This window comes from Plectrocnemia conspersa, unplaced genomic scaffold, assembly GCF_051122295.1.
Source record: "Plectrocnemia conspersa isolate PC_06_02 unplaced genomic scaffold, ASM5112229v1 ptg000008l, whole genome shotgun sequence".
NCBI classification, from domain to species: Eukaryota; Metazoa; Arthropoda; class Insecta; order Trichoptera; family Polycentropodidae; genus Plectrocnemia; species Plectrocnemia conspersa.
Genome location: NW_028277172.1, coordinates 1,031,380 through 1,055,868, shown reverse-complemented (window position 1 = coordinate 1,055,868; position 24,489 = coordinate 1,031,380). Strand labels below are relative to the sequence as shown.

The following is a 24,489-nucleotide window of genomic DNA, read 5'->3' as shown; positions in this document are numbered from 1 at the left end:
ATGCCTTTGGACTTCTAAAGGTTAAAATTATTTTTTTCAATTCACACCAATGGTGACGTTAAATTTTTTTATGAAATAAAATACTGGATTTTTTTTATCAAATCATTAAAATGGCTTCAGAAAATATATTGGGTATGGCATACATGCCTTTGGACTTCTAAAGGTTAAAATGATTATTTCAATTCTCACTAACGTTTAAATTTTTTTATGAAATAAAATACTGGATTTTTTTCTTAAAATCGTTTAAAATTGCCTTAGAAAATATATTGGCATGACATACAGGCGGCCCTCGACTTTCGCACATAATTGGTTCCTGAAAATGTGTGCGAATGTTGATGGTACGAAAGTCGAGGGAAGTAAAAAAAATTGAAATTGTGTGTATTTTAAAATATTTATTTATCAAGTAAATATAAGATGTTTAAGAGACACGTTTAAGTGGTGTTTGCGGGTGTTTCCTTTGAAAAGTTATCAAGAGCTAACTGTTTTCCACTATTCTTTTTCTTTTCTTCATATAGTATTTTATAACATGCTATGTTTTTATTGATCGCCCCACGCACTTGAGATATGCGTTCTCCATTGGGATCACAATCTTCCATAATATTTAAAAATTTGTCAAGGTGCCTGTAGGCTTCATTCATATTTTTCATTGTTAAAGAGTTTTCCAAAATAAACCTGTCTCATCTACATTAAATATTTGGCTAGAGGAATATTCTACATCTTTAATAATTTTGGATAATTAGGAAATAAATTCTTTTGCAGCATCTTTATCCGCATCAGCCGATTCTCCAGTAAATTTAATGTTATGAAAAGAATACCTCATTTTAAAATTGTAAAACCAACCGTTACTTGCTTGAAAAACCGTGTTAAAATATTTTTTTAATCTATCCTTCCAATCTTTGTGCAAACCAAGAGCTTTTGCTTGAATAATTGAAATACTCAGAGGGACATCTTTTTGATGTTGGTCATCGATCTACGATGACAAAAATTTTTCATTTCATCCATGTTTTTTTTTGCTGTGTTTTTTTGGAAACATATCATTAAAGATTGTGGAAATATATCTTTATTTTCAACAATTTTGAACGTATTCCTTAATTATATTTTTATTTTGCAAAATTGAACGTATCGTAGACCTGTTTGTATCATACGAACGTCCGATTGAAGCAAAAGATTCACCGCTATCAAAACGTTTTTTAAAAAAAAAATTGGATTTAAAAAAAATGTTTTTTATTAAATGTGCGAATTGTGCGAAAGTCGAACGTTCGAAAGTCGAGGGCCGCCTGTAGATGTCTTTGGACTGTAATGATAAAACCATTTTGGGCGTGACCTATGTACATGCCTTTGGGCTTCTAAAGGTTAAAATTATTTTTTTCAATTCACACTAATTTTGACGAAGAATTAAGATTTTTATAAAAACGTTTTAGCTACATATTTTTACCCTATTTTATAGACAAAAACGATAACTACATGGCAAATTCAATAAAAAAATTCTTGCAACCAAAAGTACATGATTTTACCTTGACCAGGTAATTCACTTGATTTAAATATAATTGAAAATTGTTGAGCAATTCTCAAATCCATAGTATACAAGTGCTCAAATACTTGTATATATATTTTTTAAATTACATAAAAGTATGTAGAAACTACTAAAATAATGTTTGGTCCAATTATTTTGTCACACTCCTGTATGGATGCAAGCGCGGCAGTGGCCGGCATAAAATCGACCAGTATTAAAAAAAACGCAAACACTTATAGAACAACCTGATATAATACAAAAGTGTGTTTTATTTTCACTTTGGTGCATCTTTGCTTTTCATTTGTAACATGGAATCTGTTTCGCGCTCATGCCGCATCGCTGCCGCTTCTCGCGCTGGTGTGTTACATTTGCTATATCTTCGTTTCCATCACTGTAAATAGCTGGATACGGATTCGAACAGGCGAAATTGAATTATTCAGCCGTCGTACACCGCGTGCTGCATCGCTTCTTGTCAGATCCAAATCGATTATTCCGCCGGCCGGGCCCGTCAGCTGATTATAAACAAGCGCGCACACTATGGCAGCGCTGTTTACGCGTCGAGCGGCGGAAAGTGGTGGTACAGTCGGCTCGCTGCACTCGGCGGCAGGGGTCGCCACTCCCGGTGCTCGGGCCCGATTTAGAATTCATTGTTGACGAGAGCGCGTGGCCGCGAGCACACGTGACCGCCCACGTGGGCCGGCGGAAGCGAAAATAGCCGACCGGACAGGCTCGTTTTGCTCAGTCAGTGCTACTAGGTGATAGTGATAACATCCGTGCTTGTGCGTGCGCGTGCGTGTGTGTATGTGTGTGCACCGGTAAAGGTTATGGACCTTTAGCGGAACTATTACACAGCAGCTGAGTAAGGTCTGTATCTATTCGGCTCGTTCAGTTTTAATGGAATGTTGCGTTCTCTCGAGGAGTCTCGGCGCTTCAAATGTTGACCTAGCTAGTGTGCAGTGACGTCAGTGTAACCGAGTTGCACTCTCGCAGTGACGTCAGCGTTTCGGTGACATCACCTGGCGCGATCCTTAACCGATGGAATTTTATTTGGAATAAATTAGACTCAATAGCTCTCTGTATTGTCGAGTCATTTTGCAATTTTTCGTGTATTTTAGGTGTTAATTGAGCGAAGAACTATGGCCGGCGTACTTTTTATAAAAAAACTGCTTTGATCTGGAATACTCACGATTCCTACGTCTGGCTTTCAAAAAATTTTCTTAGCTAATGACTCAGGCTACCTTTTTTTATTAAAGCAACTTGACTATTAAAACTGCTTATGCGGTTCAGACAAATATACACAGTGTATTTATGGGGCTTTGGTAGTCAATGCTCCAATTAAACGAGAGTTGGCCTAGATAAGCTGAGCATAATCAGGCTAAATGTTCATTTTACCTTCTGCCCTAAATAAACGCTATCTTCGATTAATCCCTGTTGAAATCGAGCAAAATCCAGTTCTATTATACCACGTCTAAGTAAAGTGAATATCAATTTGGAGATTGCCTGCATACCGTTCGTTTGCCAAATTATTTATACCGTCTAATGCATATTGTAGATTCTCTTTGATAATGTTCTCGTGTTTAGCTTGTTTGCGCTCCATTCGCTAATTTCCGTTCTAATTTTAACACTGCGCTACCCTCGATTGCAATTTGTATTAATACATATCTAGAATACGAGTAATCTAGTAAATTATTCACGCATTCGCATATGTCGTTAAACGTGAAGCGTTTCCGTTAATAGTGCGCCCCTTTATTCCGAACAATCAACGCTTTTTATTTATTTATTTACGCCGAGAAAAGTGTTTCGGAACGCCGTTTTAGGGCTTCTTATAATTAATGCATGAAAAATGTTAAGCGCCCCTGTCTGGTAGACTGCCCCGATGCGAGAGAGGGAGAGAGCACGATCGCTTGTATGTATTGCAATAGGGGTATAATACGTTATACACGTTTATGTTCGTACCCTCGCTTGCGGAAAATTTGCATAAAATGCTAATATTTTTCTGCGCTGCTTTTAGGAATATGTCGGGAGTTTGTCTTTTTTCCCGTGAGCTTTGTGTGTTTATATATTTTTTTTATTTCGCGTTTGACATAACATGTTTTGCATTTCGCATTAGAAGCGCAGAATAATGAACGCAATCAGGGCTTATTGTAAAGATATGCGAGATTCGCGTTTATGATCATGCCTCGACTGAATATGAATCGACGTGAATTACTCTTTTCTTTTATTCATTGTCAGGATCGTTATCTACAGCCACTACTTTACTAGATAACTTATTCCTTGAAAGTATAGACAGACGTAGCATCTTGCATATTGCTCCATTGTCTGCAATTTGATGTTACACTACATTTAAAAAACATTATAACTATCCTTACCGATATTATTCAAACTGAATTTTGGTCAATAGGAAGGCGCAAAAACAATTATCACTTCTCAGAAGTCAAAAATTCACGTCAAAAGCAATAAAATTGTGTCGGCGCCGTCGCAGTGGGAACGCTCGGTAACGAGCGTTCCCACTGCGACGGCTCCGACACGATTTTATTGCTTTTGACGTGGATTTTTGACTTCTGAGAAGTGATAATTGTTTTTTGCGCTCTCCTATTGGTCAAAATTCTGTTTAGATATGCTTTATTTATTTGATTCTCACTTATTGTAAGTCGTAATATTGTTATAAAAAGTCTTTAAATGTTAACAAAGAGCCCTGAGCTTCCTTTAAACAGGTCGAGACTATTTCAGGGGAAAATCTTAACAATCTGTAAAATAAACTGGGGATTAATAAGTGCATGTAGGAAGGCCGCCTGATGATGATGAGATGTAAATAATATAAAAATGATTAAAAATGTGTTAATTATCTAGATAGACAAAGTAGAAGGAGAGAATGTTATCTAATTTTTTACTATTTATTAGTTGCTATGATAGTGACGCGTTTCGCTAAAAGGCTAAATAAATTCGTTACAGTAAATTCGCAGTATGTGTTTTTTATTATATGTAATTGAAATGGAAACATACAAATGTGCTACCATAAAAAAATGACGACTGTGCATTTTTATGGAACAGATTTTTAGTGAAATAGATGAAACGTCATGCTAGGAACATTTGTAGATTTTTACAAAATTCTTTAAAAATCACAACGAAATTTGAAAAAAGCCAATGCAAAATGGTAATCAATATTCTTTTAAAACCATATAAACATACATATACAGAGAGAAAAGAAAATGGAGGGAAGGTTTAAATGACATTTTTTAAATTATATTAGTCTCATCTCAAGCTAAATGGTTAAAACTTAAAATGAATCGTTAACGTATGTTTTCTTGTATTGAGTTAAAATGATGCATACATTTGTACGCACGGTATTCAATGTGTTAATACTGATTGATATGTAGATTCGAAATCAATACACTTAGCGACGTCGCTATTCCTTGGAATGTGCGATTCGGGGATTCTGTATCTGGTTAATGGAATTATTTGGCACAGATCCTTGTTTCTTATTAAATAAGGACCAACGCTTTCAGTGCACATAATTATTTATTTTGCACGCTCACGATATTAAATAAATCCGAACAACATTAATCTATTATTTTTATTACTTTTTTTTAACTACTCTTGACACGTTTCCCAACTTAATGTCATTTGCGTCATATTTAGGTTTAATGCCGGATAAAATAAAATGCACTTTTTTATTATAGCATTTTTTATGATGACCACTACGATTGGTTAGTGTTTTTCACTTTCTATCGTTACTGGGAGCTCAGAATTATTGATTATTATATCATTTTTATTCCGAAAGATTATATTCTTCTGTATTTTATTATCTCACGGTTGAATAATTGAAAATAAAATCGAGCTATTTTTATAGGTAATGCATAGTGACAGGGCCGATCCGTGAGATATTTTCCCTTTCGCTCGCTCGCGTGTTAAGTGGCGAGAGTAATTGAATGTTAGGTGTGTGCAATTGCACGCCCTTATCTTTCACTCACTCTCATCACTTAACACGCGAGCGAGCGAAAGGTAAAATATCTCACCGACTGGTCTTTTAATTGTACCCTGCAATAATAGTTGATAATATTATGATTCATAGTTATTGACTGTATTTACTTATTTTATAGTTGCTGATTTTCATTACTTCGTTGTAACAAATTGGGTTAATAGATCGTAAGATTTACAGTAAATAAATAAATTAGTATATACAAATATTAATTACACTAGTTTTATTAAAAAACATCGATTAATAAAATATATGTTACTAATAGTTGCTGATTATGTTTACTTTGTAACGCATTGGGGGTAACGCTTGTCGTATTATAACGGTAGATTTAAAATAATTGTCTTAGACCACTCTTTGCGCGACATGCGATTCAACAGATTTACTGACATCTTTGAATATTTTAGGGCACCAAAAGGGATTAATTAGATTTTTGATAGTATATTCTTCTAACAGATATCGTATTATATTTTTTTTCATATAAAATTAAATAATTAAAAAATAATTAGTGGTACTTGATTTTGTTAAAAAAAATCGTTTCGAATATCATTATGTATTTTCCTAGATCGGTTTATATAAATGTCACACCATAACGAATTCTTATTTAGAATCGATGGTGACAAATTCTAGGATAGTCACAGATGTGGCGTTCCTATTCTGCAGTATCATTTTTATGTCTTGTGGCATTTTGCAAAAATCGACAAAGATTTTGCGTAAATTGAATATTTACGACCGAAAAGTTTTCACTGATATTGTATTGGTGAGTGCCCACACAAACTTTTATAATTATCAGTAGCGTAATTTTAATAATTTGACAATTTAAAAATTGCGATTATTTGGCACATTTTTCGATCGCGCGTAAATATGCCGACTGTACGTGACAGAAGCCGCCGTCCGGACGGCATATGAACTTTGCGGCAGTGTGGTCGCTTACTCGAAGTCATAGGTCTCACTTCCAAACAACTTCCAGAGAGTGTAGTGCAGGCATAAAAAGTACAAAATAGCAGAGTCAAAATATCGACTCATTGACTGGTTTTCTCTTTTAAACATAGTATTATTTTACATAAATAAATACCATATTTTTTTGGTAGACACTGATTGTTATAAAATGTCAAACAAATGGTTTTATTACTTTCACGAAATGTTAATCTTAATGGTCAAAATACTATTGTTTCAAAGATCATATCTGTTTAGAGGTTAATCAAATATTTTTTAAATATCTTTGTACCCATTTTATTGGTTAATATTTTTGTGTTTCTTGCCTAATTTATAAAGCTTTAGGCATAGTGCAATTAATTATTCTTGTTATATTTTAAAACGCGCCATCTAGCTATTATAAAATTATCTACGTAAATCATGCGGTATCTCACACGAAATCTCATTAGTCCATTAGATTACACACATTCCAAATGCAAATTCCCGGCATACCAATTAATCTACATCGCCGAGATATGTAAATAATTTTGTGATATTTACGTGACCACTAAACCACTTGCGGTTCACGCTTTGCTAGTTATCGCATCAATGATACAAGAAAGTCAACTGCGATTAATTCGAGGTTAACTGATGTAATTAACCCGAGCGCTCAAAATCGTCTAATTTGATTCTACATCAATTGAACTTAGTTTGCGCTTATGCACTGCTTATCAACACTGAATAATGATGTGCATGAAACAAAGCTATGCACAATTTTAGATATCGGCCTCGTACGACTGTTCACCGCTATTCGATTGCCAATTGAATGTACCATATCTGTGACGTAAATCGGGAATCGTCAACATTTTAGGTGCATCTCATATTTCTAATTGATAAAGTACTCGATGCGCGTGCGTCATAACCTGCGTGTACAATATGTTGAATTTTATCGATTTACAAAATTCAAACGGTGGTTTTTTACCATAAAAATGGATAATACACACGCAAAATATGTCTCATATAAAATATTTACAGCGCGCGTTCTCTGCACGCTTCATTTTTGTGGCAAATTGATTTTTGAGACCCGTATCGAATGACTGTTTAAAATAGATTTTATCATAAAAAACGTGTGCTAATCATCTGCTTTCAATGCCAAAAGTGTATTATATTTTAGCTCTTTTATAAATCATGTTTGTTTCGAAATATCAAATTTAAGTAAAATAGTTTTATTATGAAAAATACCAAGTACATAATACAAATTAACTGAAAACCACCTTCATCAATTACTACACGTGAAAATAATATTGTTGTATTTTATAAAATTTAATTTCAAGTCAAATTTGGACTACGCGTTAGTCTTCTTACATCTACGATCACAACTAATTTTGATTCAGAAATCAAATTTACTGAAGCGCTCCCTTTTGTAAATATATATTTAAAAAACCCAGAAATTACAATATTTTTATATTTTATAAAATTTACTTTTTAATTTAGTTGTATTATTTTATATTTTACATATATAATATTATTTATGAGCTTAAGTTGCTTTTTATGTATATAGCATGTATCATGACTCGATTTAATTAATCATTACGATATCCATCCGCGTGATTAGGAAAATCTAAGAAAACTTAATTTGTGATGATCGATTGGAATTATAATTATATAATAGTCACAGATTCGAGTGTCTGCCCGGTCCTCCTTAGATACCAGTATTATGTAAGGCTGCAAAGCTTGCTGATCAAAATCATTCAGCAATCATCCAGCCAATCGTTGCACTCGCTTCTTAGAACAACGAAATATGTATACGCTGGGTGTTTTTAAACAAAAAATGTGCCAGAACACTTCTTGTCAAGCGTTTTACTATAAGTTTCGAGGGTGAGTTCAAGAAACGATGCAATTGGCCCGCCAACATCCTCATATCTTGAACTAAACAGGGATGTCATTTGGCCCCTTTTGAATTTGGTCAGAAAAATGCATGCCCTCCCCCTTTAATTTGGCATTTAATAAAATACTATGAATCTTAATGAAATCGAATATTAAAAAAACGACTACTGACTGGCCAACTCCTCCCCTGGAAAAATCTGAAAAGACGTCCCTGATTCTAAACTTGAAATTCTCGGGTTATTCCTCAAAAAAATAAATAAAAAAAAAACAGTTTCAAATCTATACCGAAAATATTTTTTTTAAATATGTGGAATTGTACCGGAATACATTTTCACTGGTAGATTTATATTTTTTATAGTAAAAATATTATTCTAAAATATAATATTTGGCAGATGCTAGTAAAATGATATGATTTAAACTTTTCTATACATACTAATATATACAATTACGTACAGTGAATGTGTATTTTTCAGTGAAGTTTTATTTCACTAGATACATTTTCACCTATACATACATATTTCTACTAGCAAAAAAATAAACTGAACCAGTGAAATTATATGCTGCTCTAAAAAAAGACATATGCATATTGCTTAATACTTAGTCTGCACTTCTATATCACACTATGTTTTAAAAATATGATAGCTATCTTAACCGATATTATATGAGAGTATATGTTAAAGTGTATTCAAACTGAATTTTGGTCAATAGGAGGGCGCAAAAACAATTATCACTTCTCAGAAGTCAAAAATTCACGTCAAAAGCAATAAAATCGTGTCGGCGCCGTCGCAGTGGGAACGCTCGGTAACGAGCGTTTCCACTGCGAAGGCGCCGACACGATTTTATTGCTTTTGACGTGGATTTTTGACTTCTGAGAAGTGATAATTGTTTTTTGCGCTCTCCTATTGGTCAAAATTCGGTTTAGATAGGCTTTCTTTATTCGATTCACACTTCTTATAAGTCGTAATATTAATTTATTTATTAAAATTATGATCATAGTTCCTGACCGGTTAAGAAAGAGCCCTGAGCTTCCTTTAAACAGGTCGAGACTATGTCGGCGCCGGAACGCTCGGCAACGAAAAGCAAGAATTAGATATTTCTGTAGTTTTTTAAATATAATATATAATATTTTTTTCTTTTTTTACCTATTTATTTTTTATATAGCTATTTAAAATATATAGTTATATAAATTATTTTTATAAAAGGTACGTGTTTATTTTATTTTTTATAATATTCCAAGTTTTTCAAGAGCCACCAATTTACAACAAGCAAAGATCAATTTGACTAATTCAATTTAGTTGAGATTTCATGAAGTTTCATGTCAATTCAATAAAAATTACGACGGTAATCGTGTCTTAAAATTTCGTTATATCCCACTTTAATCACAAAATGTGATTTTTTTTATTTTTGTGTTTTATGCATTTTTAACCTTACTTTTTTTCTTTAGAAATTATTAACGAATTGACGTATTTTAATTTATATTTCTTAACTCTTTATTCGTGCATTTTTCTTTGGCCTCTCATGTATAGATTGATTCTCTTTGTTTTCTAATTGATTTGGAGCAATCTTCTCCAACATTATATCACAAATTTATCGATTATTTGTCTATATTAGATTTATTAAAAAATAATTGTTTTTATACATATAACTTATTGATATATGTTCTAAAAATACAGCTATATTTGATATAGGAAGCAATGCTCAAGTCCCGAATCTTTCAATGCCAACGCAATTAATTACTTCTATTTTAACTTTTTGTTATGTAATGCATTTTCCTATCTCTCGCGTTAATGCGAAACGCATTTAACTCGAGCCAAACCTTGAGCGATTCTGTGTTACTTCTATTGCAATTCCAACAACGGATGACACAAAACAATAATGCGAACGTGCGTTATCGCATAGTGCATATTGAACGTCTATTTATTGTATATCGAGCCTCGCTGTAACAAATATTATACTATATAGATACTATTTTAATTTTATTGCAATATTCAGCTTATCGCGTGACGGTATTCCAAAATTTTATTGCTCGCCATAATGGACAAAAACGATGGCTTATCGTGGCGTTCACAATGTATTTAATTCATTAATATTTTTTTTAAATATTAATAAAAATGTGAGAATGAAAGATTTTTTCTGTGATTGTGGCGTTTCATTGCTGCATTGATAACTGTGTTCTTGAAGCTGTGGTAATGATTGATTGTGTATAATTAATAACGTTGACCTTAACCCTCTTAATTGTAAACTGCTTTTTAGGGTCTAATAAACAATTTTGTTTAATAAGTCTAAATAAAAATATTAACAGCACATACTATGTACATAATTATACACTAGTAGACTTAAAAATACAATGTAAAAACTTGACTATAAAATAACAATCTAAAACGTTTCATATAGAAGGTGTTGCACGTAAACATTTTATTACTCACTATGCAGTAAGTGTTTTTTTACTGAATTAAATGTTTTTGTTTTAATAGTGGTATTTATATTGTAGTTATTTAGTAAAAATATGACCAATGTTTAATCCTTTCCGTCTAAGAATATTATGGATCACCTCAACCATGTTTCGAGATAATCAAATTCAAAGTTCTGTAAATGTTTATGAATATTAATTAGCGATCGAACAGGGATAGTGATTTAGTATGCACATGACCAAAGTTTTCAATAAGGCGTCGAAGGTGCTCGGCTTTGTTATGCGGAGCGCGTGTAACTTCAACTATTTATGGACGATTTGCGTTTAGTACGATACGTTAGTTTGTATTCGTTTCTTGAATATGGATTTTATTGTATGAAATCACAGGATACAATTCATTGCATTTTTGATGTAGCGTGTATTAAGTTGCTGAGGGGTTGTGTCGATGCTCGGTTATTTTAAGCTGCAGGCATAGATCGTGTCCTTTATTCTTGAACGTATTGACTGGGACGTCAGCGCTCGATTGAAGCAACGTTCTCTTTATGCCTGCACTACACTCTCTTCAATTGTAACTACGAACCGAAGTTACAACTGAAGTTGGCCGAGCCCTACGACTTCGAGTAAACGACCACACTGCCGCAAATTTCATATGCCGTCATATGAATGACGTCCGGACGGCGGCTTCTGTCACGTAAAGCTGGCATATTTGCGTGCGATCGAAAATGTGCCAAATAATCGCAATTTTTAAATTGTCATTTTATTAAAATTACGCTACTGATAATTATAAAAGTTTATGTGGGCACTCACCAATACAATATCAGTGAAAACTTTTCGGTCGAAAATACTCAATTTACGCAAAATCTTTGTCGGCTTTTGCAAAATGCCATAAGGCATAAAAATGATACTTCAGAATGCGAACACCACATCTGCGACTATCCTAGAATTTGTCGCCATCGTTTCTAAATACGAATTCGTTATGGTGTGACATTTATATAAACCGATCTAGGAAAATACATAAGGATATTCGAAACGATTTTTTTGAACAAAATCAAGTACCACTAATTATTTAATTTTAATGAAAAAAAAATATAATAACGATATCTGTTAAAAGAATATACTATCAAAAATCTAATTAATCCCTTTTGGTGCCCTAAAATATTCAAAGATGTCAGTAAGTCTGTTGAAGTCCCCGATAAGCATGTGGTATTATAACTTGACCACGTGACCACGATGAAGCGCTCGTCATGCGTGTTGACCATAGGACACCTACGCGCATACTGAAATTGAACCGAGTTACTCGTTCTACTTCAGTTTGCGATACACCATATCATTATCTCTCTCACTTTCGTCACTTGAGAGAGCGAATATATTTGAACCTAGCCATCTTAGTGCTATTGGGTGTGGGAGAAACGGAGATAACGCATTGCGTGTTGAGTTTGCCTTTAATATTCATATAAAAATTGGTCAATTTTTGTAAAACATTTAAAACATATTTCATGATTTACTATAATATGTTACTCTTTGATTATTAATGATAATTCTTATGTAATAAATTCTGTAGAAAATTGTCACAATTTATATTGAATCACAAAATATTTGCCTGGCGTCCATATTATATGTATGTATGTTCCTCTGTTGGTTTTATATGTTCAATGAGAATATGATATTGCCAAGAAAAAAACATAATAGGTTTTAATTTCCATTACGTCACATAAATTTGTGTTTCCATATTTACTTTCTTAATAAACCATTTTATAGAGAATATTTGCTTTATGTATATTTAATTTATTGATTTGATAGTATTTAATGATATAAACGACGCTAGCCATGACAGTGACTCACGAACGACATACTTATTTATAAACGCTAATTTAATCAATCTATCGATCGGTATATGTAACTTTTACATAGAATTTAATATTGAGCCAATATAACGTGAAATTTGATACTACCACAAAATTCAGTCACTTTCATTTCAGTCAATTATTTTTTTATTTTGAATATTTTTTGATCAAAACTTCATAACTGGGTAAACACAATCAACAACTAAATTATGTAGTGAAACATCAGTGACATATATAATTTATTAATTATAAACTATTGTAGTTTACAATCAATATATGTCATTATTTTAATTACCAATCACGATATTCATCATACATGTCATTAGGTTATTTATATTACTCTCCAGTAAAGTTGTGAAATTTTGTTCTTGCTAATTGTTCTTATGCATACAGAATTAATTGCAACCTAGTGACCGCTAAAATAGTATATACTGTAAATCTTCCGTTGCAAAATGACAGACGTTACAATAATGTTAACACAATCAATGACTATTAAGTAAGTAGTTAGACAAAAAACTGAAATATAAAAAGTGGCATTTATTTTATGAATTATTTTCAGAGCATACAATAAATTTTAATTAATAATCAGTGAGACTAGGAAAATCTAAGAAAAGCTTATCATCAATTCAGATCTTTCAGACACGATAGAAATTTTTTTAAAATATGGGATTCAGGTATTATTAATATTTTTACGCTGGCATAAAATAAAGTAATTAGCTAGTCGGGTGTGTCATTTTTTGTCGATTAGGATTTTTATGTATCTAGTTATAATTAAATAAAAACGGTCAATATATAATTTTTTGAGATCTGACCCCTTTGCGGGTCACGACCCGCACATGGAATAATTAATCACATGGCAATCGGGGCGTGCAGAATGAAAATGTTTTATCTGTGCTTATGAAAACGCCCGCTTCTGTAATATGTGGCTTACGTGGGGTATTTGTAGTTTTTCAACGAGATTTCCTCAACTGACGTTATATTCAGTACCTGTTTTTTCAGTTGCACATGCATTCTCTAGTTGCCGATTAATTTTCTACAGTACTAAATTGTTTTTTTAAATAAAAATAATAAAAAAATCACTTTTCACTTTTACTAAGTTCATTTTTAAAATGTACTATCTAATAATAATATTATAAAATGTACGAAACATGGTATTTTATTTGATTTATAAATAATAAACTAACAAAAAAATTTGGTTTCGAGCGTAAAGCGCGATATTATGAGAGCAAAGCGCAATTCTATGAGCATAAAGCACGAATCAGCTTTTGCCAGGCATATATTCAAGTATTTACTATCAGGCGCGTACGGTGAGATACATACATTCCTTTTCGCTCGCTCGCGTGTTAAGCGACGAGAGTGAGTGAGAAGAAGTGTGCGTGCGGAACGCATGTAACGCACGCCCTTAAAACAATTACCATCATTTTTAATCGAACAAAAAAAAAAGTAACGTTTTTTTATTTTTTTCGCAGCGCACATAAAATAAAATTTTATATTTTTAGCCCATACCATGCCTGTATTATGCTTCCTCTACGCTCTCTGGAAGTAGGCCATGGTTGGGCAAGGACGGAAAATATAATGTGTTAATTCGGGACTACTTCGGTCGAGCTCGGGTCTGCCCGCTCTAATGTCTCGGCGACCTCGACCATATTCGGTAGACCTTTGGTTCGGTAACTTCCAGAGAGTGTAGAGGAAGCATTACACAATAAAAAATATATTTTCCTTTGAAGCAATTATCCTACTTCGCATTAAAAATGCATCTGATTCTTTCTTTCATCTCTGATGACATTAGATTCAGCACTTTTCAATCTCTAAGTAGCAAAATCTGATATATCAGATATATTAATTATTGTGAAATCCTATCAAAATTCATGAAAAATAATTGTGATATATACGCATTTTTTATTGTTATTTTTTGTAGTCGTAATACTAAAACATTTTTAGATTTTCCTTACCGGAAAATTCACCTCATTCGTGAAGTGATATGGGTCCAACGGAGGACAGCATATGTAACTAGATTCATTACATATTTAATATGTAAGGTTGTACATACGTTATCTGGAAAATTTAAGATATTTTTAGTTACATAATAGCTAACTCCACTTGCATTTGTATTACACATTCCTGGAACGTTGCGGTAATGTGATTATATTATGGTCAGCGGCTGTTTTGTATTATTAACCATGAAAAGTGTTGCGGAAAAGCGAATTTTGTCGCTCGTGAAACGCGATCCGACGACCGCCTGCCCCTGACTCTCGCGAGTCAAGACGACTCGACCTTCTTGACTCTGAATTATTACGAGAAGGTTGAATCTTCATGCTTAGTAACTGACGGCAATTTATGCGGAAAGGCGCATTACTTATAAAAGTAAAAAAAACCTCACGGATATTGTCGCAAACCGGCGATTTCTACCCCTTCATTGTTTCGCACGCGGTCGCTCTAAGCTCCCCTCAATGCACTCGAAAGCTCTCGTATTAATTAAATTGGATTTTCTGTAATGGAAAATAATGTGTCGGATTTTCCACGCAATGTCACCGTTGTTATATATCTGTCGTTGTTTGGCAGAGTGTTTTAATTGCCTATAATCAATCAATCAGCGTGGCGTTAATGTTTCCAACAGGGTCTTGGACGATGTGTGTCTATTACGCCATTTCCCCCGCTGTGCGTGTTGGTGGGAAATCCTAAGGAAAATCATGACCTTCCAAAGCATTTAGAACAAATACGTACGATGTTTAGCGCCCCCTAGCCATTGCCTTCATGTGTCGGCTTAATATATTGATACGCGCTTTTACATATAATGGTAGTTTTGAATAACTCTCACTCATGCTATATCTGGCACGCCTGATTTTTTTTTGGCGAATATTTGATCCTGACCCTAACAATGGCAATGGATTAAATAATAATAATAGTAATTATTATAATATGCTTATTATACAATCGCTCGGGAAAGTAGATTAAATGTTGGATTTTAATGAGAGGTTGCGGGTGGGGTGGAACATGTATTCCATGCGAAAGTCATATGCAATACTTATGCTATCCTAAAGAAAAATATGGGTATTTAAAAGCTAGTGCCGGTACCGTGGATGAATCTCGTCTTCACCATGTCGGTCATGAGTAAATCGTACCTCGGCGCAGTCTCTGGAAGGCTCATCCGCGTAGAATTGTGGAAGGCTCTGGGTGTGCCGACGGTATTCTGGTACTTCGACGTTCCATTTACAAAAACCGTTTCTGTCCGAAATGACACGTCTTTAATTAAAAGCTTTTGTCTGTGTTTATGTGATCTTAATTATATTTTTCACTAACGTAAAAAAATATGTCAATATCAATCCTGGAATACGATTGTACTGTAGAGCGCTGCGAGGAAGATTTTCAGGCCTTAGTACAATGATGGTACTGGGTGACGTTATTACAACGAGTTGTATCAGGAAACTGATGTCGTTAAGTATATTAAACTATGGTGGGAGCATTTCGGACAACTCATTGATTAATATTTTTTTTTAATTAAAAGTATGAAAAACGCTGAAACAATGAAAAGCGCCGCCATGAAAGTGGCCGAGGCCCACTTTGGGCTATGATTATTTATTTATTTGCATTTATGTGCAGGGCATAATAGCTTTTAAAAATATATATTTTCAGTACTACCGGTATTTTATTTTATAATACCGGTAGTACTGAAGGTCAATCTTTGCCTTATGTATCTATGTTGATCTATCAAGTAACATTTTATATGGTTTTTATGAATAAGATTTCATGCTTAAATGAGCAGGATTTGTCGGTGTTTTGGCAAGTAATCAGCATTAGAACGGCATTAGTGTGCCGTATTTTCCGTTGTACATTGTTCTCCAAATGTTTTTAATATCTGCCCTTGCAGTAATGCCTGCATTACACTCTCTGGAAGTTATCCGAACCGAAGTTACAACTGAAGTCGGCCGAGACCTACGACTTCGAGTAAGCGACCACACTTTCGCAAATTTCATATGTCGTCCGGACGGCGGCTTCTGTCACGTACAGCCGACATATTTGCGCGCAATCAAAAAATGTGCCAAATAATCGCAATTTTTAAATTGTCATATTATTCAAATTACGTTGCTGATAATTATAAAAGTTTGTGTGGGCACTCACCAATACAATATCAGTGAAAACTTTTCGGTCGTAAATATTCAATTTACGCAAAATCTTTGTCGGCTTTTGCAAAATGCCATAAGGCATAAAAATGATATTGCAGAATACGAACACCACATCTGTGACTATCCTAGAATTTGTCGCCATCGATTCTAAATAAGAATTCGTAATGGTGTGACATTTATATAAACCGATCTAGGAAAATACATAAGGATATTCGAAACGATTTTTTTAGCAAAATCAAGTACCACTAATTATTTTTTAATTATTTAATTTTATATGAAAAAAATATAATAACGACATCTGTTAGAAGAATATACTATCAAAAATATAATTAATCCTTTTTGGTGCCCTAAAATATTCAAAGATGTTGAAGATGTTGCAGTCCCCGATAAGCATGTGGTATTATAACTTGACCGCGTGACCACGATGCAGCGCTCGACGTGCGTGTTAACCATAGGACGCCTACGCGCATACTGAAATTGAACCGAGTTACTCGTTCTATCTCAGTTTGCGAAAAACCATATCACTATCTCTCTCACTGTCGTCACTTAACACGCAAGAGAGCGAAAGGGGAAGTATCTCGCCGCTCGCGCTCAAAAGAGCAGCTCCGACTTCGGAACCTTTGACTCCGGTCCTTTTGCTGACAATTACTCCTGTTCTCGGTAACCTCGGACAATTTCCGAGAGATTTTAGAGCGGATAGAACCGAACTCGACCGAAGTAACTCACTATATTCTCCGTCCTTGGCCAACTTCCAGAGAGTGTAGTGCAGGCATAAAATGCGACCGATATCATATGAGTACCGTAATTAAAACGTTTTTTTATATCCATTTCCAACTTCATAAATGTTAGCCTTATTTTATTAACGTTTCTTTTTAAATATGTTCATAATGGAATATCTCACTAGTGTTTTTTTAGAATAGTACTTTTTAAAACCAATCGATATAATTGTAGTGTGCATAATGCAATGTCAGAAAATCATAAAATTAGTCAATTCTTTAATCTAATTTATTTAATATTTTTAATTGACGCGTTTATTTTTTTATTTATACCCTTATAGACTTTTTGGGTCACGGGGTTGACAAGGTACACACAGCTGTGCTTAATTCTCGCCCCTGCATATAATCGTCTTAGCGTTGCATCGTTTGCGAGCACTCGTCTTGTTACACAATGGCCATTGAACACAGCAGAGTGAGGTGTGCAGTAGTAAGTAGTGTAAATACTATTTTTAAAAAATGCGAGGTATGGAAAAGCGAAACGACACAATTGCGGCCCTGGTGGAAATTTTCTTTCGCGGTGGGTATGCACGGGTAGCGACCGAGCGAGGCTTTGACGTGTAGGTGTGTTCGTTTGTCGCGAGCGGATCAATACTTTCTAGGCATACTGTAGCGAAAAAGCAGGTACGCGAATGTTTTTCGAGAACTCTCAGCGCTCTAGGGCGTATATCGGAAGCGGCGAACACTAAACGCCGAAAGTTTTGACTTTATGCTTTTTATAGCTGAGTTCCTAATACGTTTTGGTTTATTGAACGTATGGTCATGGAAAAGTTTTCATAGATTTCCCGTGCCTCCCTATTATGCACTTAATAAAGTCATCATGATTAATACTATTAAATTTATGATACAAATTATTATATATAAAATAGTATGTATACTTTTAGAAAACACCGATTTCGAGTCTTAATCGATTGTTCACACGACACTGAATATTACGAACCGCAAATGCAAAAAGTTTGCGAGAACTTCGGTGATGCATGTAATTGAACGGGCGTGTTCACAAGAGCGTGCACCCGTACACTTCTGTACTCGTGTGAACACAACCGTCCAATTACACTACGCGCGTTTATACGCAGAGTATCATTTATGGTATTGCAATACCTGCGCTTAAAAAAAATCACGGTATGATAAATTATTTTCATCGCTTCACCGATTCATATTCCGATTTACGCAATTAAGCGTGTTGTAACGCACCTAAGATCGATGTGTTTACCGTCACGTGAACCGTAAAAGTGTATTACGGCTTCGCGTAGTAGTTAGTCGGCTCCACCTGTTGACGTGGAAAAAAAAACGACAGTATCCTGCGCGATCACGGGGTTAATCCTTTATTTTTATTTCTCTGTCTACGTTTACGTTCACGTGACAGCCCATCCAGTTTCATCGTCGGCTAATTGTGTTCGCATGATTAGCAGTATATTTTTAGACGATGCATAGGGTGTTTTTGAAAAATTGAGAACAACACCAAAGGTGTAAGTCTGTGACTAATATCTAAAAGATCCTAGTGTTTTACAATTATTTCTATCGTATCTGGGATATCAGAATTAATGATTTTGTATATAATTATAAACACGGTCGTTCATCACAGATTAGGTTTTCCTCGATTTTCCTAATCTCACATGTGAATAATTAAAATAAAATCGAGCTGGGTATGGAGCGTGATCTAAATAGTTTCAGATTTTTTTTTAAATAAAATTTGCAAACAAAATGTTAATCGAACTTATGTATTTAATTAACTATTAAAAATAATAGCAATTAAATAGCCTCCTCTGGACCTTTTGCAGCAGTCAATCCTTTTTTGCACATTTCGCGAGGTATATCGGATGTTGGTTTTTAGATGCTTCAATGTTTCGGGTTTGTCGGCGTAAACACAACTCTTAGCGCAATCTTACAAAAAAAAACTAACGGCGTTAAATTGCACGATCTTGGCGGCCAGTTGACGTCACCAAAACGTGAATTAATGTGAGCTAGGAAATTTCTACACAAAATATTCCACGTTGAAAGTTGTATTCCACATCAATATCTTTGATTTCGTGCTAAAACGAACCGGTTATGGTGCTCACCATTGAACGCTACAGTCCGACCATCATCGTTTTAAAAAAAGTAAGGGCCAATGATGTCGCCTGACCACAATGCGCACCACACAGTTACTTTTTTGGCATGTAATACTCTCTCGTGTATCACACGAAGATTTTACTCGCCCCATATGCGGCAATTTTGTTTATTAACATACTTAGAGAAGCGTCGAACTATTATTACACGCAGCACTTATTCAATATTAAAGCTACTATAAATCAAATGTTCGCGTATATCAACGTTATAATAGCTTTGTGTGAAAAACTAACATGAAGTATTTATATGAAATTATTTTTAATTACGTGTACACTTGTCGTATAACTGTTTGGTCTCCTATACATAAATTCTTCGCGTGATTTGTCGGCGTCAGAACTTTAATAAACCAAGTTGTTCATGTTGTTATATAGTACGTGCTCTATTATCGTGCACTAAAACTAAACTAACCGTCTTTTTTATTTCTCTTTCAGGTGTCGGTAGCTGAGGGCGTGCCTTGTTCCTAGCAAGATTAAGGTAATTATTCTTCCCCCAACCCCCACGTCGCATCATCGTAACGCATTAAGCTTATTAGATTTTTTACTTTTACCGTTGAGTTACGGCTCGCAGAACTAATTAGATAATTATTGCCGTGACGCGTGACTAGGCGCCGTAGCTCCTACTGCTACGTGCCGGGACGCGGCGGTGGTAGTAGTAGGAAGTCGCTAATTGAATTGCACGACCTCCTGTCGCGTTTTCTATCGCCATTTGCATAAAGCGGCGGATGCTATAGAACCCTCTGTGCAGAATGGGAATAGGAGGGTGTGCAAGTGTCGTTGCGTGCAAGAATTGCGCGATCGACGTGTCGAAGGTGTAAATAACGTGAAAATTGTATACAGTGAGTCACTACGTGTTGAATAATGTATACTGATAAGAAATTATTTTTTTCATTCACTATATAGCGATTAAAATATACAATTAATTGTGTCATTGGTACATGTCAGTAGTGGTCTATCACGATCGACCGCGAAGCTATTTGCAATCGCCCGCGTTTTAGTATGAGATACGTCGCACCTTGTTCTAAAACGTTTGTCTAATCAATGAAATAAATTAAAAAGCATATTTAATGATATATTTATTAATTATTTATAACAATTAATTTTAATTAAATATAAAAAATAGCAATTGTAAAATTATATTATAAAAATAAAGATACATATTTTATTTTTGCTAGGCAAAAAAATAAGACAAATCAGTCTATTTCTATTTTTTTTAGTGAATATTTCTGCCGTTGTGACTACTCGCTCGCTTTCCGTTGATGTTGGCTTAATTGTGAGCAAAGATAAAGGTGATCCAACTTCAGTTTCTGAGCTTTTATAAACACCTACGTAATTCTTCGTAAATCTTCCCCATTATTAACATATATATTTTGGAAGTAACTTCGAAAATAGTTTACATTTACAGTCGAGCTATTGTAAAAAATGAATTTTTTTCTGACACTCGTGTGTCGTGATCGACTTATTTTAATTTTAGGATTTGAATGTATTTTTTTGTGGAATAGATATAAGGAATATTTATTGGGAAAATTATACTTCCATTTCTTCCTGCAAATTAAGAATATTGTGAGATTAATTGGTTAACGTTAATCTTAAAGATTCTACTGTGTCAAATTGTTTTATTATTTAAAGAAACCAAAATAGTAATAAATAACTCTAATATAGAAATAGTGGATAATATAAAATATTTAGGAGTAATTGTTGATACAAAATTAAACTTTAAAGAACATTGTAATTACATATTAAAAAAAATTAGTAGAAAAATAGGTTTATTATCTAGATTAAGAAATATATTAAGTATAAATACAAAAAAATTAATTTACAATAGTATAATATTGCCCCATTTTAATTATTGTGCAACACTATTAAATATGTTGAATAAATTAGATAAACAAATGTTGCAAAAATTACAAAATAGGGCAATGAGAGTAATCTTAAATAAAAATAGATTAACTAATTGTAAAAGTATGATTGATAGATTAGAATGGTTGAATGTTCAAGAAATATTGAGTATGAATGTTTTAGTATTTATATATAAGTTAGAAAATAATATGTTACCACACTATTTTAATAAGTATTTAATAAGAAATAAAGATGTACATAAATATAATACTAGAAATAGAGAAAATTTAAAGATAATTAAGTATAAGAAAACGAGTACGGCTAGGGGAATTATGTACGGAGGTTTTAATTTATATAATAGTCTTCCAAGAGAAATCCGAAACAGCAAAAATATAACGGGTTTTATAAATGGAATAAAAAAACACCTTCGTACATATAGAAATAAAATATTATAATATTAAGTCTTTATTATTGTATATTTTTTCTTTCTGTTATGTATTTTTTATATATTTTTATATATGTTTACTAAATTTGTTAGATGTAAAGATTAGCTATTAAGCTAAATAAATTAATAAAATAAAAATAAAATAAAATAAAGATACGAAAATGCTGATTCACAGAAGTATCTTCAAAACTCGAATTTAAATATTCACAGCATCTTTTTAAATTTATGTATTTTTTGTTACAAATATATTTGTCCAATGTCTTGGCTTTCAAAGAAATATCACATTGCAATGTAATGATTTTATTGTTAAGCGCTATAGTATTAAATTAAATATTTTTGATTATGTCAAATCATTTATCCCTGAGATCTTATATCAAAACGAAAGCTTGTCTTTTAAACGCGAAATGCTATTAATCAAATAAAAAATGTTGAGTAATGCAGTAATGCTGAAAAATCTTCGTTAATTTGACACAATGCAATAAATCCATTAATCAATAAGGCTTTGTTTGAAACAAACTTAAATAATGGCAACGGTTTCTTAGTTACGTATTTATTGAATCTGGTTAAAATATAAATAGATACCGAATTCTCTCTCGCAATGAAATTGTCCCTAACGGTTATTTTTTAATTTTAACGGTTCGGCTAAACCGTGGCACACTGTGCCTTCGGCGTGTATAGTGTTAAGTTAAAATCCAAGTTTGTGGGTCATCATTACAGCACCAATAACTAAGAAGACTTCCATAATATTTCCAGTAGTGCTACGAACAATGAAAAAACCGTGAGTCGTATTTAAATAATACATAATTACAACAACTAATACATTTGACGAATCTTATATAATACATTTAAATGATTTTATAATATCTAATAATTTTACGCTGCGCAGTCAAGTACACCTTTGTGCTTTCTAGAGTTAAAATCAATTTATAAAAAATTGAAGAACATTTTCGCGACTAATAAACTCACGACATATTATTTAAAGTAAAAAACTCATACACGCTCTACTGTGATGTGCGATGAGTGTACATGTCATCTTATTATTTAGATACACTTAAAAATATGTTTCGACATTTTACTCATTAAATATTCATATTTTATGTATTCCTCTTCGATATTTTTACGCTTTAAATTATACGATTATAATATAACATTAAAAAAATATTCTTACAAATCGCTAATACAGTTAAAGGTATGATTTTTGTTTTGCACGGGAGTGATACATAGGTTTATTTTTATAAATTAACGTTTTATTTCTGCTTTTATTCGTTACACATTAATGATTTTTTAATTTTAAATAACTCATTTTTACATGTACACTGAGTATACATCACCGGAGCGCACTGTTTATTTTCATTCTAAAAAAAATACTGTCAAAATTGAGGAAAATATTCCAAATTTTCACATTCTCAAATTCATTTGAAAACATTATCCTTATAAATCTTTGCACACACGCTAAAACCTAAGGTGTGGCACACCTTCCACTTGCGGCTACAATAATTCCGTTATCTTGTTGCGGTAACTTAAGCCATTTACACTCACTGCCATTTCGGACCCACCGTCTGTCCAAAATACGACAATTTTGATAACTAGCAACACTAGATTTAAGTGCCGTTTCAGCGTTATATTCCTCAAACAGTGCTATAGGTGGTTACTAATACCTGAAAGACCTGTTATGCAAATCCCATATGGATTATAATGTTTTTTTTACCACGTCTGGGAGATAGGAATTAAATAATCAAAAGTAATTGTACGGTTTTCCTATATTTTCCCAATCTCACAGATGAAAATAAATATAATTGAGCTTGGTCGTACGTAGTGACATCTATTGATTTTAAGTAGTGTTACATCTAAAAAAATGCTAATTTGACGATTCTCATTTCTCAAGATATTTACTGATATCTTAAAAAGGCCGTTTTAAAAAATACGTATATTTTTTATTGTTTTACGACCGCTGCATAAGAAAGGGTGGGTCCGTACCAGATGCTTAAAAATATGCATGCTTTTTTAGAAGCTTTTATTAAATGTCGGAAGTATTTGAAAAGGAATTAATTATTTAGGATTAACTACTCTAATCGGTTTTAATTTTGCTTTGGTAATCTAAGAACTACATTAACACATATCATTGGGCATCTATTTGGTATAATTTATTTTTTAGTGAAGCATAATATTTTTAAAAATATGGCATGAATAATTGTCACCCACATATTAACAAATTTCGAAATGGCGCATGAAAATATCAGCTGTGGTGAAAGGGTTAATAGACAGATAAGAAGAAACCGCTCCGCGTGGAAATCGACAGTTTGCAAAAATGTATGGGAGCTTTCCACAATTTGCCTGTCGGTGAACTTTATGGTTCATTTCATTTTTTTTCTTTATCTTGTTCGAAATATGAATAATGTAAAGTAGCAACAGTTGTTATTTACCATTTTTTCTACGATTTGGGTATAAATATGAAGCGACAAATTCTTTCATAATTTGTCGCTCTGTAGATCGATCCGTTCTGGTCCTTCGATTATTCACGTCCATTACACCAAATCATAATCCTATTGAAGTTTGTTTTCTCACATGCTCATCAAACTATATGTTTATCTATAATATAAAGATATATACAATCATATACTATATATTAAATATCATTTTATTTTTCAATTTTCTTTT

General features: G+C 33.3%; 1 protein-coding gene across 7 annotated transcripts in view; it reads left to right on the top strand.

Annotated features, from left to right (window-relative positions):
* The window catches only part of PMCA (plasma membrane calcium-transporting ATPase 3), a 198,763-nt gene that overhangs the window by 32,272 nt on the left and 142,002 nt on the right, over window positions 1–24,489 (top strand). For 4 of the 7 annotated variants that reach the window (XM_088191137.1, XM_088191128.1, XM_088191136.1 and 1 more), the window contains exon 2: window positions 19,983–20,025. The gene's annotated coding sequence lies outside the window, so the exon portion shown is untranslated. Of the gene's footprint in view, window positions 1–2,092; window positions 2,378–19,982; window positions 20,026–24,489 lie in introns of those variants that run through there. The other 3 variants (XM_088191135.1, XM_088191125.1, XM_088191134.1) reach the window with 1 other exon arrangement.